The sequence below is a fragment of the Otolemur garnettii genome, unplaced genomic scaffold (genome assembly GCF_000181295.1).
Source record: "Otolemur garnettii isolate 467f Iridium unplaced genomic scaffold, OtoGar3 scaffold00012, whole genome shotgun sequence".
Lineage (NCBI taxonomy): Eukaryota > Metazoa > Chordata > Mammalia > Primates > Galagidae > Otolemur > Otolemur garnettii.
In genome coordinates this window covers 19268646-19281523 of record NW_003852407.1, presented here as the reverse complement: position 1 = coordinate 19281523, position 12878 = coordinate 19268646, and positions in this window count along the sequence as shown.

The following is a 12878-nucleotide window of genomic DNA, read 5'->3' as shown; positions in this document are numbered from 1 at the left end:
AGGAGCTGTTAACCGAGGGAAGCTTGCAGGAGAAAGATATGCCCTGAGAGTTGGGTTCCAGACCTGTTGATTCTGAGAGGTGTGCAGCAGGAATTGGATTTTTAATCTGAAGATTAAGGATAGGGGGTCATTGAAAACACAAGAACAGATGAGATCACCCAGGTGTGTAATAGTATTTAATAGTTGTTAACAATGATTATGCCTCTCCTGTGTGTCTATATGTATTAACTTACTTAATTCTGTTAGTAATTCTTAATTCTTACCAACCCCTATTCAGGTGATACTTTTACCCCACTTATATAGAAATGAGAATTTAGAAATAGTAATAATAAGAAAATTTCCCCCATCTACCTACTTGCCTCATGGATTTGGACTACTGACCTCAAGTACTTGGTCTACTATGGACAAAAGTCATTTTTTTCTGAACTCCGTCCCTTCACTTTTGTACCACATCTCATCCTCTCTCATCTACTAAAAAGGACATTGCTTTTCCCTCTCTGCTCATCATAAAATTTTCCCACTATCAGAACAATCCTATCATCTTATAAACACACTACTGTTTCTCCCAGTTCAAACAAAAACTCTCCCTTGACTCCCTTCTGCCCTCTAGCTTATACTCCATTTTTGTCCTTCCTTTTGCCCTTCAAAAGATTTGTGTATCCTGTCTCTAAGTTCTCAACTTATTTCATTTGAACTCACTCCGATATGGCTTTTATTGCTTCTCATCTGCCCAAATTGTCCTTAACAAGGTGGCCCCAAACCTCCCAATTTGCTAAACCAAACCATCAGAACTCAGTTCTTACCTTACTAGATTCTTCTGAAGCAATTGGACTGAACGCATCACCTCCTCCCTCTGGAGGCTGCTAAGGTCTTCTCTAACCTCTCAGCTCATTCTCTTAGTTTCTTTTGCTTGTTCCTCCTCATATCCCTGAGCTTTATGTGGGTAGGGCTCTGGGGACCAGTCTTGGTACCTCTCCTCTTTTCTCTTTATGCCTTTGTGATCTCATCCAATCTCATGGTGATAAATATTTCTCATCGCATGCTGTTACTCCCAAATTGGCACCTTTAACCTGTACCTTACTCTTAAACTTCACAGACCCAACTGTCATCTCCAATTTGGTGTCTAAGGAAAAAACTCAAACTCAGTTTGTCTACTCCTGTGCTCCTCCCACCCCATCCAAGCTTAGTTATCTTTCCACTTTCCCAATTTAATTAATAGCAGATTCTAGTTGCTCATCTTTAAAACTTGGACTCATCTTTGATTCCTCTATTTGTCTCATAGCCCACATGCAGGGTAAATTCCAGTGATACCACATACAAACTGTGCTCAGGATCCAACCTCTTTGTAACATCCCCCTTGCTACTCCTCTGTAGCAAGCCATCAGTTCTCTTGTGAACTTTTGCAGTGACCTCATAAATTGCATTTGATAATCTTTCAGTGTATACCCAATAGAGCATCCAGAATAATCCTGCTAAGATTTGTTTAATCTTGTTATTACACTGTTTAAACTCATCCAGTGGATCCTTGTCTCACAAAGAGTAGAAGTCAAGGTTTGCTCAATGTCTTACAAGCACCTCAGAGGGCCCCCTACTCAATGTGACCTCCTCTCTGGCTACTCCCTTCATTCTCTCTTTCCAGCTATACTGTTACCTCTGCTGGTTGCTGGTCTTTGCATATGTCAGCTGTAATCTTCACTTGGGGCCTTGTATTTTCTATCTTCTCAGCTTGGAACTCTCTTCTCATAAAAATCCTCAAATCTTGATCCCTCACGTCCCTCAGATTATTACTCACATGTCACCTTCTCAGTAAGTCCCTCCCTGACAATCCTGTTGACCTTAGCTATAGGGGATTTGTATTCTGCCAACTTGGCTAAGCTGGAGTTATGATCCCCAGATTCTCTTCCCTGCAGAGTTCTAAAGTCTTGTGGGCCTCAGAAACATGACTTGGAAGGCAGAAGTGAAGGAACCCATATGCTGTTCTCACACTTATAAGACTGGTCCAGCTAGGCATGTTGTTCTTACCTGTTGGCCCACTTGTCAGCTCACGTGGCTGGTGTGGGGCAGTGACTGGACACACAGCACCTCTGGCTCTAGCTGGGTTGTCTGCTAGTCCTTCAGGCTCTTAGACAGGGTTACGTTCAGCTCCACAATCAGGATACCAGCTTCTTCCCTAGGACTCCTCCTCCCCACCTTCACCTCTCTTAAGTTGGAGGCTTAGAGATGGCGAGAGATCAACAACAGTTCCATCTGTCCTTCTGGGTTCCAGTGCAGCTGCATGGGTTCCATGTTGGTTTCATACTTCATACCAATTTCCTCTCCTGACTACCTGTTCTGTTGACTTCAGCACCAGCACCAGTCACAGAGGCTATGGCTTCATAGCCTTACAATTGTATAAAGGCAAAGCCCTCTAATAAATTCTTGCACGAGTGTGGGTTTGTGGGTGTGTGAGGTATGCTGGTAAATGTTTAACAACCAGCTTTCTGGAAAAAGCAAAAAGATGCGATTTGTGGCATTTGCCAATTTCCCTGGTGTAAATATTCCCACCAGAGCCAATTTCAAGTGACCAATGTGACATCATTGAATGGGGCGTAGAGAAGAAACACTAATAAATATTAACAGCTCCCTTAGGCTGGTACTAGTAGGCTCCGCACACCACTGAATGTCTCCTTGTTGCTTTGCTTCTGTGATCGAATCCTGTCCTATAGAACTATTTTTTTTTCCCATAGCTCAGCATCTTCTACTGTATTTCTGTCTCCTACCTTGAAATGTAAATTCTATCAAGACAGGTACTTTTGCCTGTTTTATTCCCTGCTGTGCCCTTATTTCTCAGATCAGGTTTTGGCACTTTATAGCTGTTCCACATGTATTTACTGAATGAATAAATGAATGAATGAATGAATGTAGTGTGGGAGGAAGAACGGAGGAACCTAAGAGAATTGTTACAACTTTGTAAAGGTGTCACCAGGTTTGGTTCAATTCAACAAATATTTCTTGAGTCCCTGTCATATGCCAAATATTTTGCTAGTTGCTGGGGTACATAAAAAGTGTAAGGCATATTTGCTAATTTGGTAGGATTCAGCAAGGTTGGAGAAAAAGATGGAGAAATCAATTTCAGGGTAACCAAGACATAGAAAGGTTCAAAAATGAGGAAATATTCAACAGTGCCAAAGGGAACAAACTAGATGAGTAAGAAAATGATTGAGAAGTATCCTCTTTATGGGGCAATTAAAAGAGTTATAAGGGATTTTTTTCTGAGAAGCTCATTTCTCTGGATGTTATATTCCCAAAGCACTTTGGCCATGTTCTCTTGTAGCCATGTGATGTAATTAGTTTCCATGACAGCCATTCCTTGTGACAGTGGGAACTCAGAGGACAGGGCTGTTTTTAAAGGTCTACACCCTTGATAGCCCGGCCACTGCTCAGCACTTGGAGGGGAACAGCTCATGTTTGATGAATAACTAAATTATATGGGGATTTAACACATTTTAGACATCCCAGCTATTTGTCTCAGGCTTTTCTTAGTCATTTTTTCCCAATATTTTCCATGGGAACTTAACAGAAAGTGGAATATTATAATACCAATTTTATCTTCCAGCTTTCTAAAATTTATATCTGGCTTTAGAATCAGAAATAAATATGAAGTAAGAATTTATCATGAGATAAGATGCATTTGGGATTAATGGAAGGTTGGCTTGCGGCTCAGATGTTTAGGTGGGAAATACCACTGGAAAGCTGATAACTAGGTTACTTTTGTATATTCATTTTCTTAGAAGGTTGTGTTTTACAGGATCTTGAATCCTGAACCTTTCACTGCTCTTCTGGTCTCAGAAAAACATCTGACTACAGATTCCTGTTCTGATACCTCCTCCATGCAAAGAGCTCCCCTCCTGGGACTCGCCACTTCCTTTCCTAGAGTTCTGTTTCTTTTTGGCACTTACCACTTCTTGATTGTGTTCTATGGTTACTTATTCAATAATTGTCTACAGTCACATGAGAATGTAAACTCCCCGAGGGCAGGGACTTCACCTGCATGGTTCACTGTATCCCCAGCACCAAGAACAACATCCATATAAAACAGATATAGAAAATTAGCTGAAAGGATGGCTGTGGGCCTTTTAGAACAATAGTAGATTTTTCCTTTTTTGCCAGGCATATTATCTTTTTTTAAGAATATAAAAGTACACATTTATTTTATCTGAGAGAGAGGTAAGAGTGTGGGGGGAAGAGATGGGAAAGAGAGAGCGAGCAGGGAATGAGAGATGATGGGGAGGGGGAGAGAAAGGTGGGAGAGACCTGTGTGGTATCCCCAGAGCAAGGAAGGAAGGAAGGAAGGAATAATCAAACATAATATCTTTTCAGAAATTGTTTCCAGAAACTGGTAAAAGAATATGAGGCCGGATGTAGCAGCTAATGCTTATAATCCTAGCACTTTAGAAGGCTGGAGCCGGAAGATTGCTTGAGGGCAGGAATTTGATACCCGCCTGGGCAACAGAGTGAGACTCTCCTCTTTCCAAAAAAAAAAAAAAAAAAATTAGCTGGTGTGGTGGTGCATGCCTATAGTCCCAGCCAAAGTGGGAAGATGGCTTGAGGCTGCAGTGAGCTTTGATTGCATCACTGCCCTCCACAGTCTAGGTGAGAGGAAGACCCTATCAAGAAAGAAAGAGAGAGAGAAAGGGGAAGGGGAGGAAAATGAAGAAGATGAAGGGGAGGAAGAAGTTGAAGATAAAGAGGAAGATTAAGAGGATAATGATGGGCTCAGCACCTGTGGCTCAAGTGGCTAAGGTGTCAGCCACATATACCTAAGGTAGTGGGTTCAAATCCAGCCTGGGCCTGCCAAACAACAATAATGGCTGCAACCAAAAAAAATAGCCAGGCGTTGTGGCGGGTGCCTGTGGTCCCAGCTACTTGGGAGGTGGAGGCAGGAGACCTGTTGAGCCCAAGAGTTGGAGGTTGCTGTGAGCTGTGATGCCATAGCACTCTACCCAGGAGGACAGCTTGAGGCTCTGCCTCAAAAAAAAAAAAAAAAAAAAGAGGATAATGATGAAAAGTTGGTTCAGAGGTTTGGTTGGTTCAAAAGTTGGTTAGCAGAGGTTTCCTTCCTTGTCTGTGAAGCATTTTACCTCCTGTACACAATTTGATCCTTTCAGAGAAAAAAATTGAAATGTAAAGCTGAGTAAGATTTGTTTTGAAACTGTACGATGCCTTTTTTGTATAGTTAACGCTCTACAGAACGTGTCCTTAGATGCCCTGTTCCAGTGGTGCTTTCACTGACTACTAACCTTGCCTGGTACAAAATGGGGGCTGTAACCTGGTATGGAAATTTACAGCAGGTTTTTATTTGTGCTTTGCAACAATTAGTTGCATTTGGGAATGGTAGTTTTTCACCTTCATTTGACTCTGATTTAGCTTATATAAAATAATTATTGTTCTGTTACCTGAATATCACTCTGTAATTCCCCCCTCCAAAAAAAAAGCTCACTGGTTTTAAATGTCACCTCTAGCCTATGGTAGACTCTTACATTTGGGTCTGGTCTGAGGCTCTCTATTCCTTTATCAATCTATGTGTTCCTGTGTTGTTACTATTTGTTTTACTTTAAATTTAAAATGACTTTTAATATTTAATATCAAATGAAGCCAAGTCCCTCCACCTCTTTCCTACATCACCACTGACATCCCCCCACCAGCATCTGTCAATTCTTTCTCAAAAAAAATTTTTAGTCTCAGACAGAGCCCCAAGCTGTCGCACTGGGTAGAGTGCCATGGCATCACAGGTCACAGCAATCTCCAGCTTCTGGGCTTAAGTGACTCTTGCCTTGGCCTCCCAAGTAGCTGGGACTACAGGCACTAGCCACACACCTGGCTATGTTTTGGTTGTAGTTGTCATTGTCGTTTGGCAACAACAATGGATTTGAACCTGCCAGCTCTGGTGTATGTGGCTGGCACCTTAGCTGCTTGAGCTACAGGTGCTGAACCTCAAATTTTTTTTACTATTTTCAGATCTTTATTTTTCTAGGCTACTTCTGGAATTTTTTTTCAAGTTTCTCCTCCTTCAAAGGAAAAAAAGGAATTTAAATTAAAATCATAGAATAATTATAAGGAAATATCATTTTGTTATTTTAAGGTCAGAAAAAGAAAAGCAGGGAGCTAGCAATTGTTCAACTATTTAATATAATTTTCATAGTCCCCCTCACCATTAATTTGTTCTATGCTTTGCTTTTGATATAATTGTTGATCAAATGATTTATTGTTGGAAAAAATTGTTCAAGATTTGGAGATGGCTAAAGGGATTACTGAGTTATCTTTCAGTGGAGTTCTGGGCACCGTCAAGAGAACATGATCTAAATGCTGGCTTGGTGGCTTACACCCATAATCCTAGCACTTTGGGAGGCTGAGGCAGAAGGATTGATTGAAGTCAGAAGTTTGAGACCAGCTTCAGCAACAGTGAGACCCCATCCATACAAAAAATAGAAAAATTAGCCAAGTGTGGTGGAATGGTCCTGGAGTCCCACTTGGAGTAAGTTCTGATGACACCATGCACTCTAGCCCTGGTGACAGACAGAGCAAGGCCAGCCCTTCCCTCACACCCCCCCCCCAAAAAAAACCTAAAACAAAAAAGAGGACATTACCTGACCTCTTAGGGATGTGTATCTTTGATTGTCCCCTCTTGACTAGGGTAGAATTGAAGTTGCAGAAAACTGATACTCCTGCAAATGATTCTTGTCACTGGCTATGGAAATGTTGTCTAGTAGAGACACAATTGATTTCTGTCCTGTCCTGTAGAAAGATAACCCCAAATCTTACATTTCATTTTCCTATACAATATTAATCAGTACTACTATTAGCACCTTAATACCAACATACCTGATTGCCTGCACATGTATAAATATTCTTCAAATTCTCCATTAAATGGCTCTTACATTTTACTGGTTCCTTTATTAATTAATTGAATAAAATCTTTGACATATGTACAGTTTATATTTGCATAAACATCATAATATTAGCTTTTAAAAAATGGCATTTGAATGGTAGTGTGCCTTAGTAGAATAATGGGGGCAATGTGATTAAAGCAAATTTCTCTGCCTATACTCTTTAAAGGAATTAATCTCTAAATGTGACATATGCTTATAAACTAGTTCAACTCTACAGAAGGCAGGAGGCTTAGAGATCATGTTGTCTAATTTCTTATTAAAAGCAATAGTAATACTTAAGAAAACTTCTCAGATACTTTAATCATGAACGGATAAGTTTTATAACATTCTTGAAATGCATTGGGAGGCTAATTCAAAGGTATATTCTTAGTAGGAATATTTCATAGAAAAAGAGAACACTTATGTAGTCCTTATTAGATTAATTACAGAAATTTTAGAAGTTTGATTAAGAGACAGCTATGGGTGAGGGAGGCCTCTAGGTGGGAGAACTAGATTCCCAGAACAAACCTTAGTCCCTTTAAGCTTCCTCAGAAAATGGCTTATGCATTTTATCAGGAATGCTAACTTCTTCCCAGGAAGGGGTTCTTTCCAAGTCCCGGGTCACACATTGCTTTTAACTCTTACATCTTGTGTGCTCCTTGTAGTGTGCTGGGCACAGATAAGCAGACCTGTTTGAAACCTCTGTTGACCTTTCTTCCTTTTCAGCTCTAAGTTTGCCCTTCCAACTCCCTCAAAGGTGAATGCTCAGTGAGACCAAACAGACAAAGAGCAGGTAGGTAATTTTTTTTCTGTGCGTAACTTGTCACTACTCAAGGTGGCAAAGGTGGGCTTGTTTGGAGGTTTTCCAGGAAACCAGACACATCACATCTCTGTTGGAGAGAGGAAAAAGCCCAGAGAGATGACCCAGGAGACTCCCCAATCACAGAGGACCCTGTGGTCTCCAGTAAAGGCTCAGAAATCTGGGCAGGAGAAATCGTAGCAAATGTCTCAGGGAGGCCTGAAGTGGCCAATTTTGCCAAACCCTGGAGCAATGCTGAGTCTGAGATGGAATCTACAAACTTCAACAGACTCACAAGTCAATGACCCAAAAATGTGAGAGAGGGAGCTAATCCTCCTTCCTCCATCCCCCCCTTCCCTGGGTGGCCATTGGGATGACCAGTCCTGGGGAAGGGAGTGAGGCTGAAAATGAGGACAGAGGGAGGGAGGGTGGTGTGAGGATTGGGGAGCTCACCAGAGGAAGGGGAACGGGATGTGAATGTTGGACATCTTCCCAAGGCCTAAACTCTGAGGCTGTGTCCTCCGGGGAGCCAAGAGGACAAGTTACAACTTCCAGTCAGCGTGGTTTGTGCAACCTTTGAAGACATAGCCCCACTTCTTGTCTTGGAGTCCTGCCCCACACCCTTTCAAACCTACTAAAATGTACTGACATTCTACCTCAGAGAAATATGTTTTGATCCCCCATAAATCCTGGGCATACTTCTGTAATTCTGCTTTTGAAAATATTTGGCGATGGGCAGCGTTTCATCTGTGATGGCCTTTCTGCATGACCGCGTTTACTTGAGATTCCTTAGGAAGTGAGAAAATATGATACGGAGTTTTTTCACACGCAAAAGATATTTATGAATATTAAATGTGACAACAAATGAGGTTGACAGATGATGTTTGGTAGAATATTTAATTAGACGCTTATTGATTCCACATCTGCGGCTTTATTTTTAGTTTAGAGCAAATAAAATTTTTCCCCCAGGTCTGTCTCAAGCATTTTTGTAGACAGCATTGTTCAAGCTCATTGGCCCCAGGCCCTGTTTCCATGGTGCCTAACGGGTAAAACAGCTTGCTCGCAGTCTTCTGACTGGAGGGTTGGGCTGCTTCCTAGAACTGTCAGGAAAAGAGCTGCCTCTCCCTTCACGAGAACTCAGTGCAATGGCCACCCAGGGAAGGGGGGGATGGAGGAAGGAGGATTAGCTCCCTCTCTCACATTTTGGGCCGTAGACTTGTAGGTCTGATGAAGTTTGTAGATTTCATCTCAGACTAATATTTTAAATGCACAAATACATAGGATTATGAAGAAAACCAATTATATCAAAATAGTGTTAACAAAGAGAATAAATCTGTGATATAGTAATGCACGTTTCTTTATTCATGTCTTTACTAAGTGACCGTCTAGACTTCAAGGTACTAATGAGTACGTACCGTGTTTGGAGATATCAGCACCAGTGCCATCTGATAGGAGAATATTTGTTATTTCAATGGATGACAGAGTCCTAGGTACTTAAGCTACTCTGTGTCTTGCTGCCTATTTTCTTTCTAAATATTGATTTATCTCTTTCTGGAGACAGGGTTTCACTCTATCATCCAGACTGGAGAACAGTGGTACTATCATAGCTCACAGCAACCTCATCCTCCTGGGCTCAAGTGATCCTCCTGTCTCCGCCTTCCAAGTAGCTGAGAATACAGGCACACTCACCATGCCCAGATCATATTTAATATTTTTGTAGAGACGGGGTCTCACTATGTTGCTTAGGCTGGTCTTAAAGTCCTTGCCTCAAACAATCCTCCCACCTTGCCTCCCAAAGTGCAGGTTAATAGGCGTGAGCCACCGGTGCCCTCTTTGTTTTTATAGCCCTACGGCCCCCAGTAGTCCCAGGTGGTCTCCCATCCGAATGTTAAGGAGGCCTGACCCTGCTTAGCTTCTGAGATGAGAGGAGGTTTGGCACGTTCAGGGTGAAATGGACACAGATGCCTATTTTCACAATAGAAGGAGAGGCTACCTTTAATTGCAGGCTAATGAAATTAAGATGTAATTATCTTTTCTATCTACTTCTTAGAAGCCATGATTTCTATTCACGACTGTGGACCCCAAGTTAAGATCAATGGAGGTGAGAAATGTTCCCCGTGGAGTTAATTATGATAATGAGAGGATTACAGAAGCAGCAGGGAGGGGTGGAGCCACATTAGGGATCTAGAATTTCAGCCCCCAGCTCCCCTTGGCGCTTGGGTGGCCCAGTAAACGTCATCAAATCTAGGCTGTCTGTTGTCTTCACTTGAACTGGCCCACAAATCCATCCTCCCTTTTTAGGTTGACTTCCCAGATCCAAATTCAGACTCTGAGCGAGGATTTCACTGCTTGGCCTTGGCACTTTGTGCATCCCTTTCTTACAATGCCGTTTAGACTGGGTCCTCACACTTGAATTAAGTGCTTGTGTCCCTGGTAAACTACTTCAGAGCAGGGATCAGTGCCCTTTGTTTCTTTGTCCCTAACATATAGTGCAGAGCCAGGCTGTGGCTTTCCATAAATAGTTTTGAATGATTAATGAAAGAACACTGGTTTTCTCTAATAATCCTCTTGTGCATGAACTTGCTTACAGACATGTCTTTGGTCCATATTGTAGTGTTTTTCTAAATTCCAGGCACTCACTTTATATATGTATTTTAATATGTTAATTCCATTCATTTATTCTATTGTTTCTATTTTATACATAAGAAAGTTGAGGCTCAAAGAGTTTAACGTTTGCTTACTCAGGTAGCTAAAAAATTGCTGTAGGTCCAAACCCCAGTCGTAGTCATATTTTTCATCATCATGCATTTGCAACAAAAAGAACAACAAAGCAGTTTCACTTAGCAGGGTGTTGTGGTGGGCGCCTGTAGTCCCAGCTACTTGGGAGGCTGAGGCAGGAGAATTGCTTAAGCCCAGGAGTTGGAGATTGCTGTGAGCTTTGACTCCACAGCACTCTACCAAGGGCAATAAAGTGAGATTCTGTCTCTAAAAAAGAAGCAGTTTCACTTTAAATGTCCAGAAGAAGCAATGCAAATGAACGTCATTAAGTCTAGAAGTATACAAGAGACTCTTCTGCTGCATTCCAAAATACGATCTTTGCATGGAGGAAAAGCACTCTTGTGATTGAGATGTGAGAAAAACAAGACGAAACATCATATTTACTTGAAGAACAACTGACAAACTGTGATTATTTGCATTAGGCATGTGGCAGAGATTTTCCTGAAAGTGAATGAAGTGAGCCTAAAACTTCCAACTGATGGGAAGTTTTCTATCATTGGCAATGATAGAAAATGAGCTTTGAAGAAAAAGTTGGAATTTTGGGAAACTTGTCTCTGCTGCCGTGAATTTGATAGTTTCCCAAATACTTATCCATTTTCCTGATGAGATTGGTAGTAATATGGACAACATGATTTATCAGATTAGGTATAATTAAATGTGTCAATATTGAAAAGAGCTATATAACTCAGTGAACCTAGATTTTCTAAAAGATAAGTGATAAGATCCTACAAGATCATGCATGGATAAAGGATCCATTCAAATGTAAGGTGGACTGATGATCTGAGTATAACAGAATATGAAAAGTTCATTGATATAAGAAACAGCAACTTAGTGTGTTGGGGTTTAGTAATTAGGTAGAACAGTCACAATTATCTAAAAAGTTATTAAAATACTTCTCCCTTTTTCAACTACATTTCTCTTTGAGGCCAAATTTTCTTCATATACTTTAATCATGAAAATATCTTGCCAGAGATAGAATGCAGAAACAGATATGAGAATCTCTTTGTTCTCAGAATCCAGACAATGTGAATTCTGTAAAAATGTAAAACAATGTCATTCTCTGCTTATTTTTGAATATGAGGTCTGACAATTAAGTTTGCAAACTCATCCTAGAAAAAGTCCTGTGTACCTCATTGCTGAATATCACTATGGTCACCTTCGAAATACCCTTGGGAAGGCATGTACTGACGATAACTCTAGTTCATCCTTCAAAGCTATTTTGGAACTCTTTTTCTGGAATGGCGATCAAAGCTGTTGTATTATCTTTGATGTCCTGAAAATTACCAACATGTCTTCCTTTCAATATTTCCTTTGTCTTCAGGTAAAGGAAAATGTCATTTGGGGCTGGATCAGGTGAGTATGGAGGGTGTTCCATACTCAGTTATTTGTTTACTGTCTAAAAACTCCCTCACAGGCAGTGCTGTGTGAGCTGGTGCATTGACATGATGCAAGAGCCATGCGTTGTTGGCGAATTCAGGTCATTTTCATCTAACTTTTTAATGTAGCCTTTTCACACTTTCAAATAGCAAACTTTGTTAACTGTCTAGTTGGTTCAAATTCATGATGAATAATCTTTATGATATCCAAAAAGCTTAGCAACATCATTTTGACTCTTGATTTGGATTGAGTGAAATTTTTTAGTTGTGGAGAATTAGCTGACTTCTGACACTTTATTTCAGGGTTGTTTTGGTACATCCATGTTTCATCATTGGTGATAACACAGCTCAAAACATCATCTTGTCTCTCTAAAAAGTCTTGGAAAACTCAACTCTCCTTTGCTGTTTGCTCATCAGTCAGCTACTATGGGACTTTTTGCACACAGCATTCTCATGCTGAGATTTTTCAGTTAAGATTTTCCTATTTCTCTATCGATGTTTATTTGGTTTACTATGCTTCTCACAGTCAGCCAATGCTTTTGTCATACAATTGGATGAATTTTTGCAATGTTTTCATCAGTTTGCTTTTTTGTTACTGGCTGTGCTGATCTCTCTTCATCAGTAATGCTTTCTCTCCCCTCACAAAAACGTTTAATCCATTTGTACACTGCCATTTTCTTCATGGCATTATCCCATAAATTTGGACTAACATGTTCCTGATTTCACTTCCACTCTTGCCAGGTTTAGCAAGAAATTTAATGTTTGTTCATTGCTGCAACTCAAGCTCTGACATTCTTGCAATGGCACACAAAAATATGCAATGATGATAATAAGTGCCACTCAGCAAGATGCTGCTACAGGTTGACATGAATTTGGCTGTGAGACACTAATACATTGAGGTTATGGGTCCTTACTGAGCTTTACAGTGCTGCCAACATAAGTACACTGTAGCAACTTCATGAAGTTAAATGTCAGACCTTGTATGTATTTTATTTTTCATTAAAATATGTTGTATAT